General features: G+C 50.8%; 1 pseudogene; it reads left to right on the forward strand.

Moving 5' to 3' along the window:
- LOC116986647 overlaps positions 1–3,910 on the forward strand; it is a 9,392-nt pseudogene extending 5,482 nt beyond the window's left edge.
- Positions 3,911–10,521: the final 6,611 nt, after the last annotated feature.

Raw genomic sequence — 10,521 nt, forward strand, 5'->3', positions numbered from 1 at the left:
TATTCCCACATCCTTGAGATGTTGTGGTTAATGTTTCCACCCAGCCTAGATTCCTATATCCCTGGTCTGTCGATCCCACATCCTGGAGATATCCATCCCCAGGACAACATTCCCACATCCTGGAGATATTATTTCCTGGACAACGTTTCCAACATGGCGTAGACTCCCACCTTGCTCCGGCGTTCCTCACGGTGGGATAGGGCTGAGGTGGGCGAGGCGCTGGCGAGACGGTGGGGTTGACCCCGGCAAGGGGCGGGTGTTGCGGGCAGTGCGGGCTCTCAGGTGCGGCTCTCCCTCTCGCCAGGACTACACCATCAAATACTGGATGGAGAGCGGGGCTCGGCGGCCAAGATCAACGTGGGGTTGGCGGCCTACGGGCGATCCTTCACCCTCAGCACCAGCAATACGGCGGTGGGAGCTCCATCCACCGGACTAGGCCCCGAGGGCCACTACACGCAGGAGGCCGATTCATGGCCTACTTCGAGGTACCTGTCCCCCCCTGCACCCCTCCCCAACACTCACCCCCCCCCCAACCCTCACCACGCCTGCTGTCTGTGTGGAGTTTGCACGTTCTCCTGTGACCGCTCCGGTTTCCTCCCACATTCCAAAGACGTGCGGGTTTGTAGGTTAATCGGCCCTGTGTAAGTTGCCCCCTAGAGTGTAGGGAGTGGATGAGAAAGTGGGATAAGGTAGAACTAGTGTGGGCGGGTGATCGGTGGTCGGCATGGACTCGGTGGGCCGAAGGGCCTGTTTCCGTGCTGTATCTCTAAGCTACATTAAACAGTGGATGTACGTGCAGAGTTGGGCTGCGTTCAGGAGCTCGATAGATGAGGCAGCCATGTTGGTTCAGTCATGTCCCTGTTTCCCACAAACCTCAGACTGATGCATCCAGCTGCTGCTAAACTCACCCAGATGTGGCCCTCACGGTCCACCAGATGTTGCTGCCAGATGTGGACCTGCCCCTGGGTGAAGCAAACCTGGTCCAAGCCCTTCCTTTGCCTTCAACACATCTCTCTGCTCAGTCCCAGAGTTCCAGATGAGGTTTCATCATGTAGTTTACTTTAGTTTAGAGATACAGCACGGAAACAGGCCCTTCAGCCCAACGACTGCATGCCGGCCAGCGATCCCCGCATACTCACACTATCATGCACGCACTAGGGACAATTTATGATGATACCAGACCAATTAACCTCTAAACCTGCACGTTTTTGGAGTGTGGGAGGAAACCGGAGATCTCGGAGAAAACCCACGCAGGTCACGGGGAGAACGTGCAAACTCCGTACAGACAGCACGCTGTAGTCGGGATGGAACCCTTGTCTCTGGCGCTGTGAGGCAGCAACTCTACCTCTGCGCCACACTGCCACCCTTTGATGTAGATGGAATTTTCTTTGTACTAATTGGCTGCAGTTTGGTGAATTTGAGAACTTTCCTGGTTAAATGTGTTCTATGTGCATTGATTTTTCACGGGTTTTCATTATTTTTCGCTACTTCTGAACGTTAATGACATCCAGCAACATTCAAGGTTTCCGCAGGGTTGACAGTCAGCTGAACGGTGGGGTGTGGTTTAACCAGATGGTGACGTTTTTATTCAACATTTCTGTTCCCGACCCTGTTCTTAGTTGAGTTTAGTTTATTGTCACGTGTACCGAGGTACAGTGAAAAGCTTTTGTTGCGTGCTGTCCAGTCAGAAGAAAAACTACACATGATCACAATCGAGCCATCCACAGTGTACAGATACATGGTAAGGGAATAACGTTTAGTGCAAGGTAAAGGCAGCAAAGTCCAGCAAGGATAGTCCGAGGGTCACCAATGAGGTAGATGGGGAGGTCAGGACCGCTCTCTAGTTGTGGTAGGAGGTTCAGTTGCCTGATAACAGCTGGGAAGAAACTGTCCCTGAATCTGGAGGTGTGCTTTTTAACACTTCTGTACCTCTTGCCTGATGGGAGGAGGGGGGAAGAAGAGGGAGTGGACCGGGTGAGACTGGTCCTTGATGATGCTGCTGGCCTTGCTGAGGCAGCGTGAGGTGTAGATGGAGTCGATGGAAGGGAGGTTGCCGTTGGAGTAGAGGTTTAACAGCGGGGAGCGATTGTGATGTGTGATGACAGACCCACATCTACAGTGTAGTGTGCAGAGTCTCTGGGCTTGGCCACCATCTTGTCAACGGCCCTGGTCTCCACCACCAACATCTCCTTCTCTCCACAGATCTGCCTCTTCCTCAATGGTGCCACACAGAAATGGGACGCGCCACAGATGGTTCCCTACGCCTTCAAGGGCAGAGACTGGGTCGGGTACGATAACCCAAAGAGTTTTGAAAACAAGGTGCGTTCTTGCTTCAGCTTTAGATCTGTGATCCACACACTTTCCTCCACACATAATGTCATCAGTTCTAGCAGCACAATTAGGCCATTCGGCCCATCAAGTCTACTCCGCCATTCAATCATGGCTGATCTATCTCTTCCTCCTAACCCCATTCTCCTGCCTTCCTCCCCATAACCCTGACGCCCGAACTAATCAAGAATCTATCTATCTCTGCCTTACAAATAAACCACTGACGCGGCCTCCACAGCCGTCTGTGGAAAAGAATCCCACAGATTCACCACCCTCTGATGAAAGAAATTCGTCCTCATCTCCTTCCTAAAGGAACGTCCTTTAATTCTGAGGCTGTGCCCTCTGGTCCTAGACTCTCCCACTAGTGGAAACATCCTCTCCACATCCACTCCATCCAGGCCTATCACATTATTGGGTACGTTTCTATGAGGTCCCCCCTCATGTTTCTAAGACATGGTGATGATGACTGAGGCTGGATCTCCGCCCCTGCAGATTGAATGGCTGAAAAAGACCGGGATTGGAGGGGCCATGGTGTGGACCCTGTCCCTGGACGACTTCAGCGGCACCTTCTGTCACCAGGGCCGGTACCCCCTCATCAGCAAACTGCACGCGGGTCTCGGCATCAATCCAGGTAACCCCCCCCTCCTCCTCCTCCCACATCACCTCCCCCACATCACCCCCTCCCCTCTCCCCCTCCCCGTGACGTGGCAACCCAGGTAACCCCCCTCCCCTCGCCCCTCCACCCCTCCCCCTCACTCTCTTCCCCCTCCCCCCCCCCCCCTCCAGACAGGTCAATGGTTCAGTCCCTTTATTGCCATGTGCACCTTCTAATGTCCCAGTGAATGTGATTTACCGTACAGTCATCCCAGAAAACAGCACAAGACAACTACATCAAAGTTAACGTAGACATCCACCACAGCGCCCCCACATTCCTCACTGTGATGGAAGGCAATAAAGTCTTATCTTCCCTCTTTATTCTCCCGTGGCCAGGGCTGTCGAACCATCCACAGTCGGGCGCGGTCGAAGATCCTGGGGCTTGGAGCTCCCGATGTCGGTCGCTAACCAAGGGACCGCGAGCTCCGCGATGTTAGGCCGCGGGGGAGAGCGTGCAGACTCCACACAGGCAGCAGCCGTAGTCAGGATGGAACCCGGGTTGCTGACGCTGAGAGGCAGCAACTCTACCGCTGCGCCACCGTGCCGCCCGTAGTTCTCAATGCAAACGGCAAAACTAACCGAAGCTTGTTTCTCTCCAGAATGCAAGGCTGGCCCCATCCCCACCGGCCCCGTCCCCACCGGCCCCCCGATGTCGTCCACAACAGCCGGCACACCGTCCACCGCACCGTCCACGCCGCCCCGACTCACTCCACCAAGAGGCCCGGCAACCCCAACTTCTGTGTCGGCAAGTCCAACGGCTTCCACGTCGACCCTCAGGACAAGAGAGTCTTCTACCAGTGTGAGAACGGGCGCACGTACGTGCAAGAGTGCGCCACGGGCCTCGTCTTCAACACGGCCTGCGATTGTTGCAACTGGCCCTGAGCAGGTTGGTGCGTTCGTTCCACAGCCAGGCAGCGGAGCGTTGTAACAGGAGTAACAGTGAGAGTGGTGTAACGGAGTAACAGTGAGAGTGGTGTAACGGAGTAACAGTGAGAGTGGTGTAACAGGAGTAACAGTGAGAGTGGTGTAATGGGAGTAACAGTGAGAGTGGTGTAATGGGAGTAACAGTGAGAGTGGTGTAACAGGAGTAACAGTGAGAGTGGTGTAACAGGAGTAACAGCGAGAGAGTGGGTGTAATGGGAGTAACAGTGAGAGTGTTGTAATGGGAGTAACAGCAAGTGGTGTAACAGGAGTAACAGTGAGAGTGGTGTAACAGGAGTAACAGCGAGAGTGGTGTAATGGGAAGTAACAGTGAGAGTCGTGTAACAGGAGTAACAGCGAGAGTGGTGTAATGGGAGTAACAGTGAGAGTGGTGTAATGGGAGTAACAGTGAGAGTGGTGTAATGGGAATAACAACGAGCGTGTACGGGAGTAGACAGTGAGAGTGGTGTAATGGGAGTAACAGTGAGAGTGGTGTAATGGGAGTAACAGTGAGAGTGGTGTAATGGGAATAACAACGAGCGGTTGTACGGCAGTAACAGTGAGAGTGGTGTAATGGAGTAACAGCAAAGGGTCGTGTAATGGGAGTAACAGCAAGGCCAAGAGCAAGTGGTTGTGACGGAGGGTTGAGAAGTGGGGGGGAGGGGGCAGGAGGAGAGAGAGGATGTTTCCACGGCCGTGAGACAAGGAATTTCTTTAGTCAGAGGGTGGTGAATCTGTGGAATTAATTCAAGGTAAAAGACCTGGATAGAGTGGATGTGGTGAGTCGAGGACCAAGAGGTCACAGCCTCAGAATAAAAGGGCGTACCTTTGGAAAGGAGATGAGGAAGAATTTATTTAGCCAGAGGGTGGTGAATCTGTGGAATTCATTGCCACAGAAGGCTGTGGAGGCCAAGTCGATGGATGTTTTTGGCCTAATACGGCTTCTATAACATGAGCTTAGTTATTAGGCCTTTCAACCCATCGAGTCCTCTCTGCCATTCAATCATAGCTGATCTATCTCTCCCTCCTAACCCTATTCTCTGCCTTTTCCCCATAACCTCTGACACCCATACTAATCAAAAATCTATCTAAAAATATCCACTGACTTGGCCTCCACAGCCGTCTGTGGCAATGAATTCCACAGATTCACCACCCTCTGACTAAAGAAATTCCTCCTCATCTCCATTCTAAAGATACGTTCTTTTATTCTGAGACTGGGGGGCAGATCCTTCACCAACTCGAACTGTTTCTGATGTCAGTGGTGACTGTCACAACTTATGGTGGCACAGTGGCGCAGCGGTAGAGTTGCTGCCTCACAGCGCCAGAGACCCGGGCTTGATCCTGATGATAGGCACTGTCCGTATGGAGTTTGTACGTTCTCCCCGTGACCTGCGTGGGTTTTCTCCGGGTGCTCCGGAGAAAGACATGCAGGTTTGTAGGTTAATTGGCTTCGGTAAAAATTGTAAATTGGCCCTAGTGTGTGTAGGATAGTGTTAGTGTTGCGGGGATCGCTGGACGGCACGGACTCGGTGGGCCGAAGGGCCTGTTTCAGCGCTGTATCTCTAACATGTAACCTGTAAAGTAAACTATAGCACGGTGTGTATCTTTCCCCAACAGCGGGGACTGAAGCAGCGATGTTCGAGCCCGTGGACAGGGGGGGGGCAGCTGAACCCCAACATCAGCTCGTCGACAGCAGCTACTCCTCGCCCACCGAAAATCCCCCTCCCCGCAAACAAATAAAGACCTTGCTCTGCAAACTCCGCGTTGCTGCTGCTTTTATTTTACACCTACATCTGCTTTAGAGCTGAGACCCGGGTTCGATCCTGACCCCAGGTGCTGTCTGTGTGTGTGGAGTTTGCACGTTCTCACTGTGACCTGCGTGGGTTTCCTCCGGATACTCCGGTTTCATAAGTTCATAAGTGATAGGAGGAGAATCAGGCCATTTGGCCAATCAAGTCTATTCTGTCATTCGTTCATGGCTGATCTAGCTCTTCTTCCGAACCCCATTCTCCTGCCTTCTCCCCATAACCCCCGACACCCGCACTAATCACCCTTCCTCCCATGTCCCAAAGACGTGCGTCTTTGTAGGATAATCGGCCCTCTGTAAATTGCTGCTAATGTGGTAGGAAGTGGATGAGAAAGTGGAATAACATAGAATTAGTGTGAACATGCAATGTAGAACAGCACAGGCTCAGGAACAGGCCATTCGGCCCACAATGTCTGTGCCGATCCTCATGCCAAGACCATCTCTTATCTGCCTGCATGTGATGAGGCCTATCCATGTTGTCCAGAGATGCCACCTAAATCGCTGAGTTACTCCAGCACTCTGTGAAACGTCACCTATCCATGTTCTCCACAGATGCTGCCTGACCCACTGAGTTATGGTGCAGCAGCATCTATGGAGCTAAGGAAATAGGCAACGTTTCGGGCCGAATCCCTTCTGGAAATAGGCAACGTTTCGGGCCGAAACCCGGAAGTGTTTCGGCCCGAAACGTTGCCTATTTCCTTAGCTCCATAGATGCTGCTGCACCCGCTGAGTTACTCCAGCACTCTGTGAAACGTCACCTATCCATGTTCTCCACAGATGCTGCCTGACCCGCTGAGTTACTCCAGCACTCTGTGTCTTCTATTTGGGGCGGCACGGGGGCGCAGCGGTAGAGTTGCTGCCTCACAGCGCCGGTGACTCGGGTTCGATCCTGACTACGGGTGCTGTCTGTACGGAGTTTGTACGTTCTCCCCGTGACCTGAGTTGGATTTCACCGGGTGCTCCAGTTCCCTCCCACGTCTCAATGGTGAGCATGTTTGCAGGTTAATTGGCTTCTGTAAAAATTGTAAATTGTCCCTGGTGTGTAGGACAGTGCTAGTGTGCGGGGATCACTGGACGGTGTGGAGTCGGTGGGCCGAAGGGCCTGTTTCCGTGCCGTATCTCTAAAGTCTAAAGTTTTGTAAACCAGCATCTGCAGTTCTTTTATTCTACACAAAAACATAAATTGTACATAAAGCATACAGAAATGATGTATAAATTCTACAAAAGCACTGTGCAACATATCAAGATATTAGTGCAAAAATACACGATCAGTATAGATGCAGACTAACAAGAACATGCTGGGCCTGAACTCTTGCCATCTCACATTTAATGCGGCACAGTGGCGCAGTTGTAGAGTTGCTGCCTCAAAGCGCCAGAGACCCGCGTTCGATCCCGACTACGGGCGCTGTCTGTACAGGATTTGTACCTCTCCCCGTGACCTGCGTGGGTTTTTTGCCAACCATATAACCATATAACCACATAACAATTACAGCACGGAAACAGGCCATCTCGACCCTTCTAGTCCGTGCCGAACACATAATCTCCCCTAGTCCCATATACCTGCGCTCAGACCATAACCCTCCATTCCTTTCCCATCCATATAACTATCCAATTTATTTTTAAATGATAAAAACGAACCTGCCTCCACCACCTTCACTGGAAGCTCATTCCACACAGCTACCACTCTCTGAGTAAAGAAATTCCCCCTCATGTTACCCCTAAACTTCAGTCCCTTAATTCTCAAGTCATGTCCCCTTGTTTGAATCTTCCCTACTCTCAGTGGGAAAAGCTTTTCCACGTCAACTCTGTCTATCCCTCTCATCATTTAAAAAACCTCTATCAAGTCCCCCCTTAACCTTCTGCGCTCCAAAGAATAAAGCCCTAACTTGTTCAACCTTTCTCTGTAACTTAGTTGCTGAAACCCAGGCAACATTCTAGTAAATCTCCTCTGTACTCTCTCTATTTTGTTGACATCCTTCCTATAATTAAGCGACCAAAATTGTACACCATACTCCAGAATTGGCCTCACCAATGCCGTACAATTTTAACATTACATCCCAAGATCGTCAGTTTTCTCCCACACTCCAAAGACGTACAGGTTTGTAGGTTAATTGGCTTGGTATAAATGCAAAATTGTCCCTGCTGTGTGTAGGATAGTGTTAGTGTGCGGGGATCGCTGGTCGGTGTGCACACGACGGGCCGAAGGGCCTGTTTCCGCGCTGTATCTCTAAACTAAAGCAATCTAATCAATTTACCAGATATCCCTTTACCTGCAAACAACCCCAATCAACTTCTGAAAGTTCCTGTCTAATATTATTTAAATTATCCCTGCACCATTGTGGGACTTGAAACTTTTGGACGAGTTCCAACCTATTCCATAATTATTATAAAACTATATTTATGGTCACTGTTCGCAAAATTCTCCTCACTAACACTTCAATTCCCTGCCCTTCAAAGGCTTTAGGGTGAAGGCAGGAGAATAGGGTTAGGAGGGAGAGATAGATCTGGCATGATGGAATGGAAGAGTAGACTTGATGGGCCGAATGGCTTAAGTCTGCTCCGGGAACTTATGAATTTCTTTCCCCAAGGGGAGATTGAGTTTTCTCCGCTCCCTGGTGTGGCCATCTCCACATTGCTTGAGAATATTTGCCTTAATATACTGAGCAAATTCCACCCCATCTTGGTAGGATGGTTCAGTTGCCTAATAACAGCTGAGAAGAAACTGTCCCATAATCTGATTCTTCACACCTCTGTGCCTTTTTCCTGATGGGAGAGGGGAGAAGAGGGAATGGCACTGGCTCTGCCTCTCATAAGGACAGTCAGAGGTGGGGGCACTTGGATGGGGGAGGGATTCTGCTTTCACCCCATATCCCTTGATTCCGTTTGCCCTAAGAGCTAAATCTAACTCTCTCTTGCTGAGAACACCTGTACTGAGTATGTGTAGGAAGGAACTGCAGATGCTGGTTTAAACCGAAGATAGACACAAAAAGCTGGAGTAACTCAGCGGGACAGGCAGCATCTCCGGAGGGAATGGGTGACATTTCAGGTCGAGAACCTTCTTCAGAGGTGCTGAATGATACTTGTACTGAACTGTGTGCAGTAACGGATTTTGCTGTACCCGTGACAATAAAGTAGCATCGAATCATTAAATGTTCTCCCTGTGTGTATGTGTTTATTATCACATGTACAGAGGGCCAATTAACCTACAAACCCGCACGTCTTTGGGATGTAGGAGGAAGGATGAATGGTACGGGTGTCAGAGGTTATGGGGAAAAGGCAGGAGAATGGGGTTAGGAGAGAGAGATAGATCAGCCATGATTGAATGGCAGAGCAGACTTGATGGGCCGAATGGCTTATTTCTGCTCCTATCACTTATGAACTTATGAAACTGAAGCTTCCGGAGGAAACCCACGCAGGTAACAGGAAGGACGTGCAAACTCCACACAAAAAGCACAATAAAGTACCATTGGACCATTAAGCGACTGTGTTCTCCCTGTACAAACCCGCACGCCTTTAGGATGTGGGAGGAAACCGGAGCACCCGGAGGAAACCCACGCAGGTAACTGTAAGAACATGCAAACTCCACACACAGACAACACCCGAGGTCAGGATCGAACCCGGGTCTCTGCTCCAAGGCAGGTGTAGGTGTAAAATAAAAGCAGCAGCAATGCGGAGTTTATAGAACAAGGTCTTTATTTGTTTGTGGGGAGGGGGATTTTCGGTGGGCGAGGAGTAGCTGCTGTCGACGAGCTGATGTTGGGGTTCAGCTGCCCCCCCCCCATCCACGGGCTCGAACATCGCTGCTTCAGTCTCCGCTGCAGGTAAAACAGTTCAGTTTAGTTTATTGTCACGTGTACCGAGGTACAGTGAAAAGCTAACCAGTCAGCAGAAAGACAATACATGATTACAATCAGTCCATTCACAGTGTACAGATACATGATAATGGAATAACGTTTAGTGCCAGGTAAAGCCAGCAAAGTCCGATCAAGGATAGTCCGAGGGTCACCAATGAGGTAGATAGTAGTTCAGCGCTGCTCTCTGGTTGTGGTAGGATGGTTCAGTTGCCTGATAACAGCCGGGAAGAAACTGTCCTTGAATCTGGAGGTGTGCGTTCGTTTTCACACTTCTGTACCTCTTGCCTGATGGGAGAGGGGAGAAGAGGGAGTGACCGGGGTGAGTCTGGTCCTTGATGATGCTGCTGGCCTTGCCGAGGCAGCGTGAGGTGTAGATGGAGTCGATGGAAGGGAGGTTGGTTTGTGTGCGTGACGGTCTGGGCTGCGACCACAATTTGCTGCGATTTCTTGCGGTCTTGGATTGAGCTGTTCCCAAACCTTGCTGTGATGCATCGCGATAAAATGCTTTTTATGGTGCATCTGTAGAAGTTGGTGAGAGTTGTAGGGGACATGCTGAACCTCCGAACCCTTCTAAGGAGGTAGAGGTGTTAACAGATCAGGACAGAGAGGGTGCCAGCATTTAGTTTGCAGTTTAGACTTTAAAGCAAACAGGCCCTTCGGCCCATCGAGTCCGCGCTGACCAGCGATCCCCGCACACCAGCACTATCCTACACACACTGGGGACAATTTACAATTTTACCGAAGCCAATTAACCTACAAACCTGCATGTCTTTAGAGTGTGGGAGGAAACTGGAGTACTGGGAGAAAACCCACACAGGTCATGGGGAGAACGTGCAAACTCCGTACAGACAGCACCCGTGGTCAGGGTCACTGGTCCTATAGGGAGAGGTTGGGCAGGCTAGGATTTTATTCCTTGGAGCGCAGGAGGCTGAGAGTGATCCTATACATGTGTATAAA

The sequence above is a fragment of the Amblyraja radiata genome, chromosome 24 (assembly GCF_010909765.2).
Source record: "Amblyraja radiata isolate CabotCenter1 chromosome 24, sAmbRad1.1.pri, whole genome shotgun sequence".
Classification (NCBI taxonomy): Eukaryota; Metazoa; Chordata; class Chondrichthyes; order Rajiformes; family Rajidae; genus Amblyraja; species Amblyraja radiata.